The sequence below is a fragment of the Macaca thibetana genome, chromosome 19 (assembly GCF_024542745.1).
Source record: "Macaca thibetana thibetana isolate TM-01 chromosome 19, ASM2454274v1, whole genome shotgun sequence".
Lineage (NCBI taxonomy): Eukaryota > Metazoa > Chordata > Mammalia > Primates > Cercopithecidae > Macaca > Macaca thibetana.
The window spans coordinates 29,076,155-29,094,751 of record NC_065596.1 but is presented as its reverse complement, the minus strand read 5'-3'; the positions used below and the strand labels follow the sequence as shown (position 1 = coordinate 29,094,751).

Genomic DNA, 18,597 nt, shown 5'->3' with positions numbered 1-18,597 from the left:
TCTCAACTACTTGGGAGGCTGAGGTGGGAGGATTGCTTGAGGGCAGGAGGTTGAGGTTACAGTGAGCTATGATTGTGCCATGCATTCCAACCTGGGTGACAGAGGGAGACCCTGTCTCAAAAACAAAACTAAAAGACCTCAGCCATTTCCTACAGCCTTTGTTCGGGTGTAGGTTTGGGAAAAATTAAAATTCCCTGCATCTGTCCTTTCTTTCTTGTTTGTTCTTACTCTGTCATCAGAGGGATCTTAACATTTGAGTCAGCGCTGTCCCTTTTCAGCTCACCACCCTCCGTTGGCTCCCCTCGTCACTCAGAGTGACTTGGATCACCTTGAGTTTCGAGGCCCTGTGGCACCTGACACCCCCCATCCCTCCTTACCCGTCTGCCCTCATCTCCCAAGCCCCCCTCACTCTGGCCTGGGAGATGCACTTGGACCTCTCCAGCTTGCTCCCGCCCCAGGGCCTTTGCACTGACTGTTCTGCCTGCTGGAACATCCTTCTCCCAGGTAGCTGCCTGACTCACTGTCTTACCTTGAAACCTCCTTTGCAAAATTATGAATGACAGTGAAAGAAATCAGACCTAACCAACTCCATCTTGCTTCTAACCCTTAAGCTGTCCGTGCTTATTCCTGGGCATAGGCCGAACTAACTTTGGGAAGGAATTTCGTTCATGGGTTGACTCTGAAACAAAATCGGTAATAGCCCTTTCCTGAAAAGACCCCTTCTTGCCTGAGGACCAGTCTGTCTTTGCAGGAGTAACAAATTAGCTACAAGATTAGACATTACATTTAGGGGTCACGCAGCCTCTGGCTCCTCAGCCTTCTCCTGGGGATAACATCACTATTGTAAAACCTCAGATGAGTGCTTGAGATATTCTACAGACCCTACACTTGATCAGACTGGTCATCTGGCTCAACCAGTTCTACCGTCCCACCCAGGAACAGAAAACAGCAAGAAAACCTCACTTTGATGCCCTGTGATTCCATCTCCAACCTGACCAGTCGGCACTCCCCACTTCCCAAGCCCCTGCCCACCAAATGATCTTTTCAAAACTCTGATCCCCAAATGCTCAGGGAGACTGATTTGAGTAATAATAAAACGGAGTCTCCCGCACAGCCGGCTCTGCGTGAATTACTCTTTCTCTATTGCAATCCCCCCTGTCTTGATAAATCGCCTCTGTCTAGGCAGCAGGCAAGGTGAACCCACTGGGCAGTTACAACTTCCATCAGGTGTTTGCTCCAAAGACACCTTCCTGAGCACCCTATTTGATACTGCAACCTCCAGCCGCCCGCCCCAGTTTCCCAAATGCATTCACCCTGCCCTATTTTTACCCATAGCATGTATCCCCTTGGAATGCACTATAGAATGTTCTCATTTATTCCGTGCATTGTGTGTCTCCTTTCACTGGAATTTAAGTTCTATGAGGCAGGGACTTTGCCCGTCTGATTCACCAGTGTATCCACAGGATCTGGAACAGTGCCTAGCACACACTAGGTGCTTAATAAGAAATGGCTGAACAGCTGGGTGTGGTGGCTTACGCTTCTAATCCCAGCACTTTGGGAGGCTGCCGGGGGCGAATCTCCTGAGGTCAGGAGTTCATGACCAGCTTGGCCAACATGGAAAAACCCTATCTCTACTAAAAATACAAAAATTAGCCCGGTGTGGTGGCGGGTGCCTATCATCTCAGCTACTCGGGAGGCTGAGGCAGGAGAATTGCTGAACCTAGGATGGATCACCTGAGGTCAGAAGTTCATGACCAGCATGGCCAACATGGCAAAACCCCATCTCTACTAAAAATACAAAAATTACCAGGTGCGGTGGCACGTGCCTGTAATCTCAGTTACTCGGGAGGCTGAGGCAGGAGAACTGTTTAAACCTGGGAGGAGGAGTTTGCAGTGAGCTGAGATGGTGCCTGGGCAACAGAGCTAGACTCCGTCTCCAAAACAAAACAAAAAAAGAAGTGGCTGAATGGACACTTAAAGGGAAGACAAGGTGAAGAGACAGAGGAAGAAGGCAGCTTTTTACAAGCCGAGGAGGAAGGTCTGGAACAGGTCCTCCCACAGCCCTCGAAAGGAGCCATCGCTGCTGACACCTTGATTTTGACCTAGCCTCTACAATAGCGGGGCGATACATTTCTGTTGTGTAAGCCACTCAGTCTATGGTATTTTGTTATGGCTGCCCTAGCAAATTAATAGAATTGTATATAGAAAATCCCAAAAGATCCACAATAAAAATTATTACGGCTAATAGAAGTTCAACAAGGGGCCGGACGTGGTGGCTCAAGCCTGTAATCCCAGCACTTTGGGAGGCCGAGACGGGCGGATCATGAGGTCAGGAGATCGAGACCATCCTGGCTAACACGGTGAAACCCCGTCTCTACTAAAAAATACAAAAAACTAGCCGGGCGAGGTGACGGGCACCTGTAGTCCCAGCTACTTGGGAGGCTGAGGCAGGAGAATGGCGTAAACCTGGGAGGCGAAGCTTGCAGTGAGCTGAGATCCAGCCACTGCACTCCAGCCTGGGCGACAGAGCAAGACTCCATCTCAAAAAAATATAGATATACAAAATAAATTATATTCCTGTATACTAGCAATGAACAATTAAAATGAAATTAAAAGAATTCCAGGCCGGTTGTGGTGGCTCATATGCCTATAATCCCAGCACTTTGGGAGGCCGAGGCCAGCAGATCCCTTGAGTTCAGGAGTTTGAGACCGGCAAAAAAATAGAAATAAAAATAAAATAAAATATTTAGGAATAAATTTAACAAAAGAAGTTCAGGTCTAGTGTGGTCACTCAAACCTGTCATCCCATCACTTTGGGAGGCCAAGATGGGAGGATTGCTTGAGGCCAGGAGTTTCAGACCATCCTGGGCAACATAGTGAGACCATCTGTACAAAAAAAATACAATTAAAATTTTTTTAAAAAAGAAGTTGAAAAGAAAAGAAGTGGGCCAGGCATAGTGGCTCACACCTGTAATCCCAAGAACACTTTGGGAGGCTGAGGTGGGCGGATCACCTGAGGTCAGAAGTTCAAGACCAGACTGGCCAACATGGTGAAACCCAATCTCTATTAAAAATTTAAAAACTAGCTGGGTGTGGTTGCGTGCGCCTGTAGTTCCAGCTACTTGGGAGGCTGAGGTAGGAGAACCGCTTGAACCCGGGAGGTGGAGGTTGCAGTGAGCTGAGATCACACCACTGCACTCCAGCCTGGGTGACAGAGTGAGATGGCATCTCAAAAGAAAAGAAAAGAAGTGGCCAAATGAGTAAATTCAGAGTGGTCCAACGGAGGCCTTCCATGGCCCAGACACTGGAGCTGAGAAGTAGGATTCCATTAACACAGAAAAGATGCCAAAAGGGCATTCTCCATGGAAAGAGGCAAGATGAGAACAGTGTGTACTGTTAGTTTGGAATGTGTGAGTGTGAATTCATCCATATTTTAATTGATCCAAAAGAAATAAAAAATAATGCTTACATTAGGGCAAGGGGCCTCGATATTTCCTTTTTTGCCCCTGAGTGAGTGAAAAATTGGACATCTCTCATGGAATGGGCACCAAGAACTGGCTGGTAGGAGAAGCTGTGTTTCTCTATTTCCTTTTAGGACGTGCATTTCCTTTCTCCCCCTGCGGCGCTGCTTGACCGCAGCGGTAGGGTGAGCCCACGTTTGGCCGCTGAGCTGGCCAGAGCCCTGGGAGCTGCCTCTCCCTTGTGCCTCACTGTAAAGATGGAATTTTCTAGTGCTGTCCTCTATGGCAACCACTAGCTTGCCACATATGGCTATTTGGATTTAAATTTTATTTATTTATTTATTTATGTTTTATTTTTTATTTTTGAGATAGAGTTTTGCTCTCGTTGCCCAGGCTGGAGTGCAATGTCCTGGTCTCAGCTCACTGCAACCTCCACCTCCCAGGTTCAAGCGATTATGCCTCAGTCTCCCGAGTAGCTGGGATTACAGGCGCCTGCCACCACAACCGACTAATTTTTGTATTTTTAGTAGTGATGGGGGTTGCACCATGTTGGTCAGGCTGGTCTCGAACTCCTGACCTCAGGCAATCCGCCCTCTTCGTCCTCCCAAAGTGCTGGGATTACAGGTGTGAGCCACTGCACCTGGCCTTTAATTAGGCGTGGTGGCTCACGCCTGTAATCCCAGCACTTTGGGAGGCCAAGGTGGGTGGATCATTTGAGGTCAGGAGTTCAAGACCAGCCTGACCAACAGGCTGACCCCAAGGCTGCCGTGAGCTATGATTGCCTCACTGCACTCCAGAGTAAGACCCTGTCTCTAAACATAAATAAATAAACAAACAGAGAAATGAAGGAGAGGGAGATAATGTACATAAAAGAATTTAAGAAAATTCAAGAAATTTTCTCAGAACAAATGACATGAGGATACGATTGAAAGACCCAGCAATGAAAACAGATCAATGGCCACGTGCAGCAGCTCACGCCTGTAATTGCAGCATTTTGGGAAGCCAAGGCAGGAGGATCGCTTGAGCCCAGGAGTTCAAGACCAGCCTGGAAAACATAGTGAGAACCTGTCTCAAAGAAAATAAAGAAAAGGAAAGAAAAGAAAAGAAAAGAGAAAAAGAAAAGAAAGAAAGAGAAAAGAAAGGAAAACGGGCCGGGTGTAGTGGCACACACCTATAATCCCAGCACTTTGGGAGACTGGGTTGGGTGGATCACCTGAGGTCAGAAGTTTGCAACCAGCCTGACTAACATGGTGAAACCCTGTCTCTACTAAATACAAAGAAATTAGCTGGGCATGGTGCCACATGCCTGTAATCGGAGCTACTTGGGAGGCTGAGACAGGATAATTGCTTGTACCTGGGAGGCAGAGATTGCAGTGAGCCGAGAACGCGCCATTGCACTCCAGCCTTGGCAACAAGAGTGAAACTCCGTCTCAAAAAAAAAAAACAAAAAACAGATCAAGGCATGTCACTGATAAATGTCAGTCCACCAAGGACAAGGAAAACAACAGGTTACATACAAAGGCATAGGAATAAGAATGACCTTGGATTTCTCTATAGTAGCACTGGATATTAGAAAACAATAGAGTGACTCTTCCAAATTCTGAAGGAAAATGAGCTCTAATCCAGAATTCTATACCCAGCTGGACTGTCCATCAAGTACAAGGACAGAAAAAAGACTTTTCAGATTTGCGATGTCTCCAAAAATATACCTGCTATATGCCTCTGTCAGGAAGCTCAAAAGAACAAGGAAGCAAAACCCAGAAAGAGTTAGAATTTGTGCTACAACAGGATCCAAACCAGAGATGAAGGGATGAAGGTGAAATGTGATCCCAACATGGGGGCTGTGCCCCAGGCTGGAGCAGGCCATAAGGCCACAAGAGCAACTTCTTCAATAAGATGAAATTGACAAGGCTAGGCACAGTGACTGACACCTGTAATCCCAGCACTTGGGAGGCCGAGGTAGGCAGATCACTTGAGGCCAGGAATTTGAGACCAACCTGTTCAATATGGCGAAACCCCACTCTACAAAAAATACAAAAATTAGCTGGGCGTGGTGCTGCACGACTGTAATCCCAGTTATTTGGGAGGCTGAGGCATAAGAATTGCTTGAACCCAGGAGGCAGAGGCTGCAGTGAGCCGAGATCGTGCCACTGTGCTCCAGCCTGAGTGACAGAGTGAGACCCTGTCTCAAAAAAAAAAAAAGAAATTAACAGAGTGGCTGATACTTCTAACATATTAAGTATATTAAGATACTTCTGAACATATTAAGAAGAGATTTAGACAGTTAACAGATACTTTGGGTTTGAATTAGTTAACCACAAAGAAAACTCAGCCATGAAGCAACTGAAAAAAGAAAGAAAATGAAAAAAGACAAAAAGACAGTTACTAACTCAAGAAAAATAGACTAGGCAGCCAGGCACGGTGGCTCACGCCTGTAATCCCAGCATTTTGGGAGGCCAAGGCGGGTGGATCACGAGGTCAGGAGATCGAGACCATCCTGGCTAACACAGTGAAACCCCCGTCTCCACTAAAAATACAAAAAATTCTCCGGGCATGGTGGTGGGTGCCTGTGGTCCCAGCTACTCTGGAGGCTAAGGCAGGAGAATGGCCTGAGCCCGGAAGGCGGAGCTTGCAGTGAGCGGAGATCGCGCCACTGTGCTACAGCCTGGGAGACAGAGCGAGACTCCGTCTCAAAAAAAAAAAAGGAAAGAAAAAGAAAAATAGACCAGGCATAGTGGCTCACACCTGTCGTCTCAACACTGGGAGCCTGAGGTGGGCAGATCCCTTGAGCTCAGGAGTTTGAGACCAGCCTGGCCAACATGGTGAAACCCCATCTCGACTGGGCAAATGTGGCTCACACCTGTAATCCCAGCACTTTGGGAGGCGAGGCAGGCTGATCACTTGAGGTCAGGAGTTTGAGACCAGCCTGGTCAGCATGGTGAAACCCCACCTCTACTAAAAATACCAAAATTAGCTGGTTGCAGTGGCACACGCCTGTAGTCCCAGCTAATTGGGAGGCTGAGGCAGGAGAATCACTTGAACCTGGAAGGCGGAGATTGCAGTGAGCCGAGATCATGCCACTGCACTCCAGCCTGGGCGACATAGTGAGACCCTGTCTCAAGAAAAAAAAGAAGAAAGAAAAACAAAGAATTGTGTAGGAGAGGAAAGTAATCATGGTTTACTACTGTGGCAGCTGTGAGAGCATTTACATAGTCATAACATGTAAACACTGAATATTCATCTAGTCAGAGTCACAATGTGGGAGGCTGAATTGATTTAAATAAGAGTATGAGTATGTCTTCCATAGTGAGAAGCGGATGGAAAATGCCTAAAATTGAAAAATCAAGAGGTAGTCATACAAACATGGTATTTAGAGATAGGGAGATAAATCGCAAAATGACACAATAAACGAGGTGAAGGTAGATTCTTTTGGGGTGAGAGAAATGGAGGGTGCCATTTTTTTCCTTAAAGAGAAAATTCTTGCCAGGCACGGTGGCTCGTGCCTGTAATCCTAGCGCTTTGGGAGGCTGAGGCAGGAGGATCACTTGAGCCCAGGAGTTCAAGACCAGCCTAAGCAACATAATGAGAACCTCGTCTCTACACACACACACACATACAGATACAAATTTAAAAATTAAAATTAGGCCGGGCCTGGTGGCTCGTGTCTGTATTCCCAGCACTTTGGGAGGCCGAGGTGGTCAGATTACCTAAGGTCAGGAGTTCAAGACCAGCCTGGCCAACATGGCGAAACCCTGTGTCTACTGAAAATACAAAAGTTAGCTGGGCGTGGTGGCAGCTCCTGTAATCCCACCTACTCAGGAGGCTGAGGCAGGAGAATCGCTTGAACCCAGGAGGCGGAGGTTGCAGTGAGCCAAGATTGCACCACTGCACTCCAGCCTGGGTGACAAAGCAAGACTCCATCTCAATAAAATAAAATAAAATAAAATAAAATAAAATAAATCAGATGTGGGGGTGCACACCTGGAGTCCCAGCTGCTTGAGAGGCTGAGGCGGGAGGATCGCTTGAGCCTAGGAGCTTGAGGCCGCAGTGAGCTATGATTGTGCCACTACACTCCAGCCTGGGTGACAGAGTGCGACCTTGACTCCAAAACCAAACTAAACTAAACTAAAATTATTGTATTTGACTCTCCAAACTATGTGGATGGAGAACTCTGATAAATATAGAACCAAAAATTAGAAAAAAAAAAAAAGTAACAAGGGATACTGGGGAAAAAGAATTCAGCAGAAGCAGGAAATCAGAGCAAGAGGCGACAATGAGAAACACAGGGGTGTCCTTTGTGAATCATGAAGCTTCCAGGGAGGGGACAAAAGGAGTGATTCTGGGTTGCTCAGGGCACATGTGAGGCAATATAGCCTAGTGGTGAGAAACTGGGCTGTAGAACTGGGCTGTCAGGGTTCAAGTCCTAGTTCTGCCACTTAGATGCAGGAAGCTTGCTGTTCCTCATGTTTCCAATAATACCCACCTAAGATTTTTATGAGATCTTAGGGTTTTAGTTGTGTTCCCTCCCCCAAATTCACAAATTGAAGTCCTAGCCCCCGGTACTTCAGAATGCGACCTTATTTGTAGATAGGGCCTCTACAGAGGGAATCCAGTTAAAATGAGATCATTAGGTTGGGTTCTAGTCCAGTATGACTAGTGTCCTTATAAAAAGGGGAACTTGGGCCGGGCGTGGTGGCTCATGCCTGTAATCCAAGCACTTTGGGAGGCTGTGGCAGGCAGATCACCTGAGGTCAGGAGTTCGAGACCAGCCTGAGCAACATGGTGAAACTCCGTCTCTACTAAAAATACAAAAATTACCTGGGCTTGGTGGCAGTCGCCTGTAATCCCAGCTACAGGAGGGAGGCTGAGGCAGGAGAATCACTGGAACCTGGGAGGTGGAGGTTGCAGTGAGCTGAGATCATGTCACTGCACTCCAGCCTGGGCAAAACTCCATCTCAAAAAACAAAAAAAAAAAAAGAAGTTTGGCCACAGAGACGCACACAGAGGGAAGATGATGGAAAGAGATGCAGGGATCAAGAGTCAAGAGCCAAGGAGAGAGAGGCCTGGACAGATCCTTCCCTCACAGCCCTCTGAAGGAGCCAAGAGGACGCCTAGTCTCCAGGACTATGAATCAAAACATTGATTTGATTAATTTTTTGCAAACTAATTTGAACTTAGTTAGAACAGGACTTGATATATAATAAACATGGAAGTAAATTAAAAAGATACAGGAATAGACCGAGGAGGGTGGCTCACGCCTGTAATCCCAGCACTTTGGGAGGCCGAGACAGGTGGATCATGAGGTCAAGAGTTTAAGACCAGCCTGGCCAAGATGGTGAAACCCCATCTCTACTAAAAATACAAAAATCACCTGGGCGTGGTGGCGGGTGCCTGTAATCCCAGCTACTGGGGAGGCTGAGGCAGAAGAATCGCTCGAACCTGGGAGGCGGAGCTGGCAGTGAGCCGAGATTGCACCACTGCACTCCAACCTGGGTGACACAGAGAGACTCTGTCTCAAAAAAAAAAAACACGGAATGTTCATAATGACCAAATACTGGCAATAACCTGAATGTCCACCAGCAGTAGAATGAAAGAATTATGGTACATTTATATAATTGTATACTCAATGATATTCAGCAATGAAGGAACAATCTGGTGATAACACTGAGGAAAATAAGCCAGACAGAAAGGTCTTAAATGCACTGTTTGACTCCATTTAGAGGATGTTCGAAATCAGGCAAAACTAATTATGTGATATTCTGTGGTGACTGGAGGGGCAGGAGAAGCTTTATGAGAAGCTGGGAAATTCACCATATCTGAGTCTGGACCTGGTCACATGGCTGTCTATGAATGTATAAATAATGAGTTACATGCTTTTTGTGCCTCACTGTACCTCACTGTATCTATGTATGTATCTCAATAAAAAAAAAAAGATGAAAAATATCTATAAAAAGACACGGGATGAGGTCTCAGCTATTTTTACTTATTAAAGGCTGGTGATGTGGCTGACATTTGTATGGGGAAAAAAAATACAGGTATCCTGCTTTCTCTGAACTCAAGGCGGGGACAGATTTAGGTTCATTTTGAGAGATGGGGCTGGTCTCTCTTGCTAGTCACATTCTCACCACTTGCTATCCAAAACTTGGGAACCAAGTAGATTCAGAAAATGGCATTGGCTGGGTATGATGGCTGACACCTGTAATCCCAGCACTTTGGGAGGCTGAAGCAGGTGGATCACTTAAGGTTAGGAGTTCAAGACCAGCCTGGCCAACATGGTGAAATCCCATGTCTACTAAAAATACAAAAATTAGCTGGGGGTGGTGGTGTATGCCTGTAATCCCAGATACTTGGGAGGCTGAGGCAGGAGAATCGCTTGAACCCGGGAAGCAGAGGTTGCAGTGAGCCGAGATTGCATCACTGCGCTCCAGCCTGGGCGACAGAGCGAGACTCCATCTCGTGGGATTTCCCCCCCTCCCCACCGAGAGTCTCTGAATTCTTGCTCTCCAGCTGCAAGGACTGAGCAAGCTGGCAGTGTGAGGTATCCCTGAAGGGGTAAAAGAGGAAAGTGATTCTGTTTGCAACCATCCCTGCCTTCTGAGGAAGGTGCAAGTGAAGTAGGGGTGGGAGGTGGCAGCCTGGAAAGGCACTCTGCTTTGCCTGAGAGAGAGAGAGAGAGAGAGAGAATCTGGAATTCTCAGGGTCCTTCCTGGAGGGAAGGGCTGGGGAGGAATAAAACGGAAGAAGTGGGAAGAGGGAGAGATGAGTCGGCAGGCTGGCTGGGGAGAATGCTCTGAGTAAGGAAGTGAAAAAGTACCAGAGTCCTGGGGTGCGGCCAGCGCCCTTTTATGTGTTCTATTCATTATGTTCACGAGGAAACTTTTTGCGTTTGGGTGATGTTGACCTGGGCGGTCCAGTGTGGCAGAGACACGCCACTAGGGCTATGGATCACTTGAAATGTGGCCACTCTGAACCGAGATGTGTTGTGAGTGTAAAATGCCCCTGATTTCAAAGACAGCATGTGGGGAAAAAAAATTATGCAAACGGTCTCAACCATGTTTATACTGATTACGTGTCAAAATAATATTTTGGACATAGGTAAAATATATTATTAAAAGTAATTTCCGGCCAGGCGCGGTGGCTCACACCTGTAATCCCAGCACTTTGGGAGGCCAAGGCAGGCAGATCACGAGGTCAGGAGATCGAGACCGTCCTGGCTAACATGGTTTCACCTGGGCAACAGATCGAGACTCCATCTCAAAAAAAAAAAAGAAAAAGTAATTTCACCTACTTTTTATTGTTGTTGTTGAGATGAAGTCTCGTTTTGTCGCCCAGGCTGGAGTACAGTGGCCCGATCTCGGCTCATTACAACCTCTGCCTCCTGGGTTCAAGCAATTCTTCTGCTTCAGCCTCCCAAGTAGCTGAGATTACAAGCACCCGCCACCATGCCCAGCTAATTTTTGTATTTTTAGTAGAGACCGGGTTTCACCATATTGGTCAGGCTGGTCTCGAACTCCTGACCTCAAGTGATCCACCTGCCTTGGCCTCCCAAAGTACTGGGATTACAGGTGTGAGCCACCTAGCCCGGCTTCACCTGCTTCTTCTTCTTCTTTTTTTTTTTTTCGAGACTGAGTCTTACTCTGTCACCCAGGCTGGAGTGCAGTAGTGTGATCACGGCACACTAATCAACCTCTGCCTCCCGGGTTCAAGCGATTCTCCTACCTCAGCCTCCTGATTAGCTGGGATTACAGACACGTGCCACCACAGCAGGGCTAATTTTTGTATTTTTAGTAGAGACAGGGTTTCACCATGTTGGCCAAGCTGGTCTCGAACTCCTGACCTCAGGTGATATACCCACCCCGGCCTCACAAAGTGCTGGGATTACAGGCGTGAGCCACCGTGCCTGGCCACCTGCTTCTTTTTAGGTCTTTTTATGTGGCCACTAAAAACTTAGAATTACACTTCAATGCATGCCGCATTCATTCTACAGGACAGTGCTGTTCCCAGTCTTCAGTCCACAGCCCCGCTTACTGCCAGTGGGGGTTTATGTGAGGATTAAGGGAGGGGTAGGTTCCAATTCTGGTAATAGGCCCTGGAACTGGGAAGACAAACTGTGGCCAGTGAGATGGTCCAGAAAGTGAATTAAATCCTGCAAAAAGGAGCTAGAAGCCAGGGTGACCGCGAGAAGCCCAGGAATTTGCAGAATTCTCAGCAAGAGGGGTTGGAGCCAATGTCATCTAGATCCAGGGCATGAAGACCCTGAATGACATGAGGGTGAAGGAAAGCAAAGGAAGAGATGACGAAGGGAAAAAAGTACAAGTGAGAGAAAGAAGAGAAGGAGGAAGAGGAAGAAAGGAACAAGAGAAGAGAGGAAGGCAAGGAGGGAAGAAAAATAACAGAAAATATTTTTAAAATACACTTTTAGTTCTACAGTCTGTTGTGACAGCCCCTAGCCAGATGTAGTTATTGAGCTCTTGAAATACACCGAGTTCGAACTGACATGTGCCATGAGGATAACTATACACTGGATCCCCTGCCAAAAAGTACCAATAAAAACATAAAACATCTTATTAATTTTTATATTGATTGCATGTCAAAATAACGTCTTGGAACTATTGGAGTACATAAAATAAATTTTGAGGCCAGGTGTGGTAGCTCAAACCTGTAATCCCAGCACTTTGGGAGGCCAAGATGGGCAGATCACCTGAGGTGAGGTGTTCGAGACCAGCCTGACCAACATGGTGAAACCCCATCTCTATTAAAAATACAAAAAAAAGGCCGGGCGTGGTGGCTCAAGCCTGTAATCCCAGCACGTTGGGAGGCCGAGACGGGCGGATCACGAGGTCAGGAGATCGAGACCATCCTGGCTAACACGGTGAAACCCCGTCTCTGCTAAAAAAATACAAAAAACTAGCCAGGCGAGGTGGCGGGCACCTGTAGTCCCAGCTACTCGGGAGGCTGAGGCAGGAGAATGGCGTAAACCCAGGAGGCGGAGCTTGCAGTGAGCTGAGATCCGGCCACTGCACTCCAGCCTGGGCGACAGAGCGAGACTCTGTCTCAAACAAAACAAAACAAAACAAAACAAACAAAAAAAATTATACAGAAAGCAATAAAGTGACAGTCATACTTCTAAATATATATATATACATACATACAATAAAATACAAAAAAAAAAAACTTATCCAGGCATCGTGGCACATACTTGTACTCCCAGCTACTCGGAAGGCTGAGGGAAGGGAATTGCTTGAACCCGGGAGGCGGAGGTTGCAGTGAGCCAAGATCGCACCACTGCACTCTAGCCTGGGCGAGAATGAGACTCCATGTCAAAAAAAAAAAAAAAATCATGAAGTAAATTTCAGGCCGGGCGCAGTGGCTCACGCCTGTAATCCCAGCACTTTGGGAGGCCGAGACAGGCGGATCATGAGGTCAGGAGATCGAGACCATCCTGGCTAACACGGTGAAACCCCGTCTCTACTAAAAATACAAAAAAAAAAAAATTAGCCGGGTGCAGTGGCTGGTGCTTGTAGTCCCAGCTACCTGGGAGGCTGAGGCAGGAGAATGGCGTGAACCCGGGAGGCAGAGCTTGCAGTGAGCCGAGATTGCGCCACTGCACTCCAGCCTGGGCGACAGGGGGAGACTCCGTCTCAAAAAATAATAATAATAATAAAATAAAATAAAAATAAATTTCAGTGTGTCTACTAGAAAATTGTAAATGATGCAGAGGTTCCCCAGCACTGCTCTAAAAGGACAGAAGGAAACCCCTCAAACCACTGACATCAAGGAAGGGGGAGGGACAGTTCTTCATTTTGACAATAACCAAGTGTTGGCAAAGAAATTGATTAATGAAAGGGAGAAAAGGGAATTGAGGAAGGAAAAACTTCATTCTCCATGCAGGGGAATGTGAAGGAAGACTACAGGTGCCGGGCACAAGACGGCTCTCCAAATGGGGGAGCCCTGGGAAGAGGGCTGAGGAGCCCATCAAGCTTCAAAGCTGACGAGAAGGCATGAGGCTGGTGAAAGAAGGGTGATTAGAGACAAATGTGAGGCTTTTCCTCCCCATAGGGTCCTCGCACCTTTGAATGCGGAAGATGAGCTGGGCGAACCACATGACCACGCCCCACCCCACCATGCTGCTGATTGGTCCATGCTAGCATAGACACTTGACCCTCCCCCCAAAGCTGGACCAATCAGATCCTCAGTATGTGGGGCTGTGACACGGAACCGTTGCCCAGAGCCACTTGATGGGCAGGAGGGATTGTTGACCCCCGTAATAGGGAGTTGGAAATTCGGGCTCAGGAGCAAGTAAGGGATGTAGCTCCCATTGGAACCCAGGACCATCTGGTTCTTTTTTTTTTTTTTTTTTTTTTTTTTTTGCGACAGAGTCTTGTTCTGTCGCCCACGCTGGAGTGCAGTGCAGTGGCGCGATCTCGGCTCACTGCAGCCTCCGCCTCCCGGATTTAAGCAATTCTCTCGTCTCAGCCCACGGAATAGCTGGGATTACAGGTGTGCGCCACCACACCTGGCTAATTTTTGTCTTTTTAGTAGAGATGGGGCTTCGCCAAGTTGGCCAGGCTGGTCTTGAACTCCTGACCTTAAGTGATCCGCCTGCCTCAGCCTCCCAAAGTGCTGGGATTGTAAGCGTGAGCCTCTGGGCCCGGCCTCCATCTGGTTCTAAACTCACTGCTGTTAAGCATCCCCAGGATGCTGTGAGAAACTCCCAGGCCATGGGGCATCCTATGGGGAGATGTAGAAAACCGTCCTCCAGAGAGAAGGGAATTAGATGGGGTGCAACTTGGAAGCAAACAGAGCTGAACAAAAAGATGGCCAGAGAGAAACTCCATGTTTCTTTTTTTTTTTTTTTTTTTTTTTTTTTTTTGGAGACGGAGTCTCGCTCTGCCGCCCAGGCTGGAGTGCAGTGGCCGGATCTCAGCTCACTGCAAGCTCCGCCTCCCGGGTTTACGCCATTCTCCTGCCTCAGCCTCCCCAGTAGCTGGGACTACAGGCGCCCGCCACCTCGCCCGGCTAGTTTTTTGTATTTTTTCGTAGAGACGGGGTTTCACCATGTTAGCCAGGATGGTCTCGATCTCCCGACCTCGTGATCCGCCCGTCTCGGCCTCCCAAAGTGCTGGGATTACAGGCTTGAGCCACCGCGCCCGGCCTAAACTCCATGTTTCAAGATCTGATATACTTTAAGGGGTAGATATTTATTTATTTATTTATTTTTATTTTTATTTTTTTTGAGACGGAGTCTCACTCTGTCACCTAGGCTGGAGTGCAGTGGCCAGATCTCGGCTCACTGCAAGCTCCACCTCCCGGGTTCAGCCATTCTCCTGCCTCAGCCTCCCAAGTAGCTGGGACTACAGGTGCCCGCCACCTCGCCCGGCTAGTTTTTTGTATTTTTTAGTAGAGACGGGGTTTCACCGTGTTAGCCAGGATGGTCTCGATCTCCTGACCTCGTGATCCACCCGTCTCGGCCTCCCAAAGTGCTGGGATTACAGGCTTGAGCCACCGCGCCCGGCAGATATTTATAACATCTGTGTGTTTTCAACCTCCCTCCATTAGAAGGGAGGCTTCAAGTTACCAGGGACCTAGGCATCTGGCACAGAGCCGAACACATCCAAGGTATTTGGTAAGGACTTCTTGAAAGTAATGAATCGATGGATGAATGCACAATGTAAAAAATTTACTTTTCGCTGGGCGAGGTGGCTCATGCCTGTAATCCCAGCACTTTGGGAGGCCAAGGCGGGTGGATCACGAGGTCAGGAGGTCGAGACCATCCTGGCTAACACAGTGAAACCCCATCTCTACTAAAAATACAAAAAATTAGCTGGGCGTGGTGGTGGGTGCCTGTAGTCCCAGCTACTTGGGAGGCTGAGGCAGGAGAATGGCATGAACCCAGGAGGCGGAGCTTGCAGTGAGCCCAGATCACGCCACTGCACTCCAGCCTGGGCCACAGAGGGAGACTCTGTCTCAAAAAAAAAAAAAAAAAAAAATTTACTTTTCCCATTCTGTGCTGTGTGTTAACATCTCTGTCTATAATTCTACAAATTCAATACCTATTTTAGGCCTCAGGCAAGGGGGTGTTGTTCTGGGCCCCATTTTTTTTTGTGAAACAGAGTGTTGCTCTGTTGCCCAGGCCAGAGTGCAGGCACGATCTCGGCTAATCACAACCTCCGTCTCCCAGGTTCAAGCGATTCTCCTGCCTCAGCCTCCCAAGTAGCTGGGATTACAGGTGTATGCCACCACACCCAGCTAACTTTTTGTATTTTTAGTAGAGATGGGATTTCACCATGTTGGCCAGGCCACCCACCTCAGTCTACCAAAATGCTGGTATTACAGGCAGATTTGAGATTGTTAATGGTATTTTTAAGCTATCGTGCCAGCCCTGGACTTCTTATTGGAGAGATAAAGAAACCGCTGTCTGTTAAAGCACTCCTAGCTAATGTGGGGAACTGACCTATTTTGTTAACTGTTGTTATCCAGTGCAGGAACTATACCTGGCATAAAGTTGGCGCTCTTAAATTTTTCTTTCTTTCTTTTTTTTTTTTTTTGAGACAGGGTCTTGCTCTGTTACCCAGGCTAGAGTGTAGTGGTGCAATCATAGCTCACTGCAGCCTCCATCCCCTGGGCTCAATGATCCTTCGACCTTAGCCTCCCAAGTAGGTGGGACTACAAGTGCGCACTATGACGCCTGGCTAATTTAAAAATGTTTTGTTAGCCAGGCGCGGTGGCTCACGCCTGTAATCCCAACACTTTGGGAGGCTGAGGCAGGTGGATCACCTGAGGTCAGTAGTTCCAGACCAGCCTGAACAACATGGCGAAACGCCGTCTCTACTAAAAATACAAAAATGAGCCGGGTGTGGTGGCGGGTGCCTGTAGTCCCAGCTCCTTGGGAGGCTGAGTCAGGAGCATCACTTAAACCTGGGAGGCAGCGGTTGTAGTGAGCCGAGATTGCACCACTGCACTCCAACCTAGGCGACAGAGCGAGACTCCATCTCAAAAAAAAAAAAAAAATTTTTTTTTTTGGTGAGTCAAGGGGTCTCACTATGTTTCACAGGCTGGTCTTGAACTCCTGGTCTTAAGTGATCCTCTCACCCTGGCCTCACGAAGCTTTAGGATTACAGGTGTGAGCCACTGCAACGGGCATTAGAAATTTTTTAAGCCAGGCATGGTGGTTCACACCTCTAATCTCGTAACTTCAGGAGGCTGAGGCAGGCAGATCACCTCATGTCAGGAGTTCAAGACCAGCCTGACCAACATGGTGAACCCTCGTCTCTACCAAAAATACAAAAGTTAGCCAGTCATAGTAGTGCACGCCTGTAATCCTAGCTACTCAGGAGGCTGAGGTGGGAGAATTGCTTGAACCCAGGGGACGGGGAGGTTGCAGTGAGCTGAGATCGAACTACTACACTCCAGCCTGGGTGACAGAGTGAGACCCTGTCTCCAAACAAACAAACAAAAACAGAAATCAGATCGTACCCTTCCTTACATAAAGTCTCCACTCCCCAAGGCTTCTCACTGCCCTTAGTGTAAAGTCCAGCCCTGACCTTGGCCTCATGCCCAGAATCCTCCCCTCATCTACTCTCTCACCTCAGCTCCTTGCCCTTCACCCACAGTGGCCTTCTTGCTGTTCCTCCAGTAAACCAACACCACACCTTCCTCAGGCCCTTTGCACACCCTGTTTCCTCCACCTGAAGGCTTTGCTTCCGGAAGTCCACCTGGCTAGCTCTTTCACCTCCTGCAGGGCTCTGCACAAATGTCACCTCCTCCGAGAAGCCTTCCCTGAACACCCTGGTGAAAATATCCCAGCCCAGCCACCCTCTAGTTCACCATCACTTTCTGAAAAGATCTTGATTTTTCTGTTTGCATGTTTATTGTTCATTTCCCACCTCTAGACCTAGGAATCGGGTCTATTTGTTCACTGCCCGGCGTAGAGTAGAGGAGAAGAAGAGTGCACACGGAAGGACTAAGTAAATGCAGGACAGGGAGAGAGTTACTGTGCTCAGCCTTGTTGGAATCGTGGGCTGCACTTTGGAGCCTCAACTCAACTTTTTTTGTTTTGTTTTCTTTTTGAGACGGAGTCTCTCTCTGTTGCCCAGGCTGGAATGCAGTGGCGCAATCTCAGCTCACTGCGACCTCCGCCTCCTGCATTCAAGTGATCCTCCTGCCTCAGCCTCCCAAGCTGCTGAGATTATAGGCGCCCACCACCATGCCCGGCTAATTTTTGTATTTTAAGTACAGACAAGGTTTCTCCATGTTGGCCAGGCTGTTCTCGAACTCCTGACCTCAAATGATCTTCCCGTCTTGGCCTCCCAAAGTGCTGGGATTACAGGTGCCTGTCCCCACACCCAGCCTATTTTTTTTTTTTTTTTTCTCAAGACGGAGTCTTGCTCTGTCGCCCAGGCTGGAGTGCAGTGGCACGATCTCGGCTCACTGCCAGCTCCACCTCCCGGGTTCACACCCTTCTCCTGCCTCAGCCTCCCGAGTAGCTGGGACTACAGGCGCCCGCCACCATGCTCGGCTAGTTTTTTGTATTTTTTTTTTTTTAGTAGAGACGGGGTTTCATAGTGTTAGCCAGGACGGTCTCAATCTCCTGACCTTGTGATCCGCCCGCCTCCCAAAGTGCTGGGATTACAGGCGTGAGTCACCGTGCCCGGCCATAATTTTTGTATTTTAAGTAGAGACGAGGTTTCACTATGTTGGCCAGGTGGTCTCCAACTCCTGACCTCAGGTGATCTGCCCACCTCCGTCTCCCAAAGTGCTGAGATTATAGGCATGAGCTACCGAACCTGGCCTCTGAATTTAACTTCATCCCTATGATCTGGGAAAGGGATGTAAAAAGATAAGAAACACAATCCAAGCATTGATTCCAGTGAGTTCAGGTCTAATGATAATGATAATACCAGCAAACACCTAATGATAATATCAGCAAACAGTGCACCGGGCACTGTTCTAAATAAATAAATAAATGTTCTGAATGGATTAACTAGTTTAATTCCCTTTTTTCTTTTTTTTTTTTTGAGATGGAGTCTCGCTCTGTTGCCAGGCTGGAGTACAGTGGCATGATCTCGGCTCACTGTAACCTCCAACTCCCGGGTTCAAGCTCTTCTCCTGCCTCAGCCTCCTGAGCAGCTGGGAC

General features: G+C 47.9%; 3 protein-coding genes across 3 annotated transcripts in view; 1 reads left to right on the top strand and 2 right to left on the bottom strand.

Annotated features, from left to right (window-relative positions):
• GRWD1 (glutamate rich WD repeat containing 1) overlaps positions 1-18,597 on the bottom strand; it is a 152,411-nt gene that overhangs the window by 18,942 nt on the left and 114,872 nt on the right. The gene's annotated exons all lie outside the window — the stretch shown is intronic.
• Positions 1-18,597, top strand: part of TMEM143 (transmembrane protein 143) — a 170,232-nt gene that overhangs the window by 66,824 nt on the left and 84,811 nt on the right. The gene's annotated exons all lie outside the window — the stretch shown is intronic.
• GRIN2D (glutamate ionotropic receptor NMDA type subunit 2D) overlaps positions 1-18,597 on the bottom strand; it is a 54,814-nt gene that overhangs the window by 8,559 nt on the left and 27,658 nt on the right. The window lies entirely within an intron of this gene.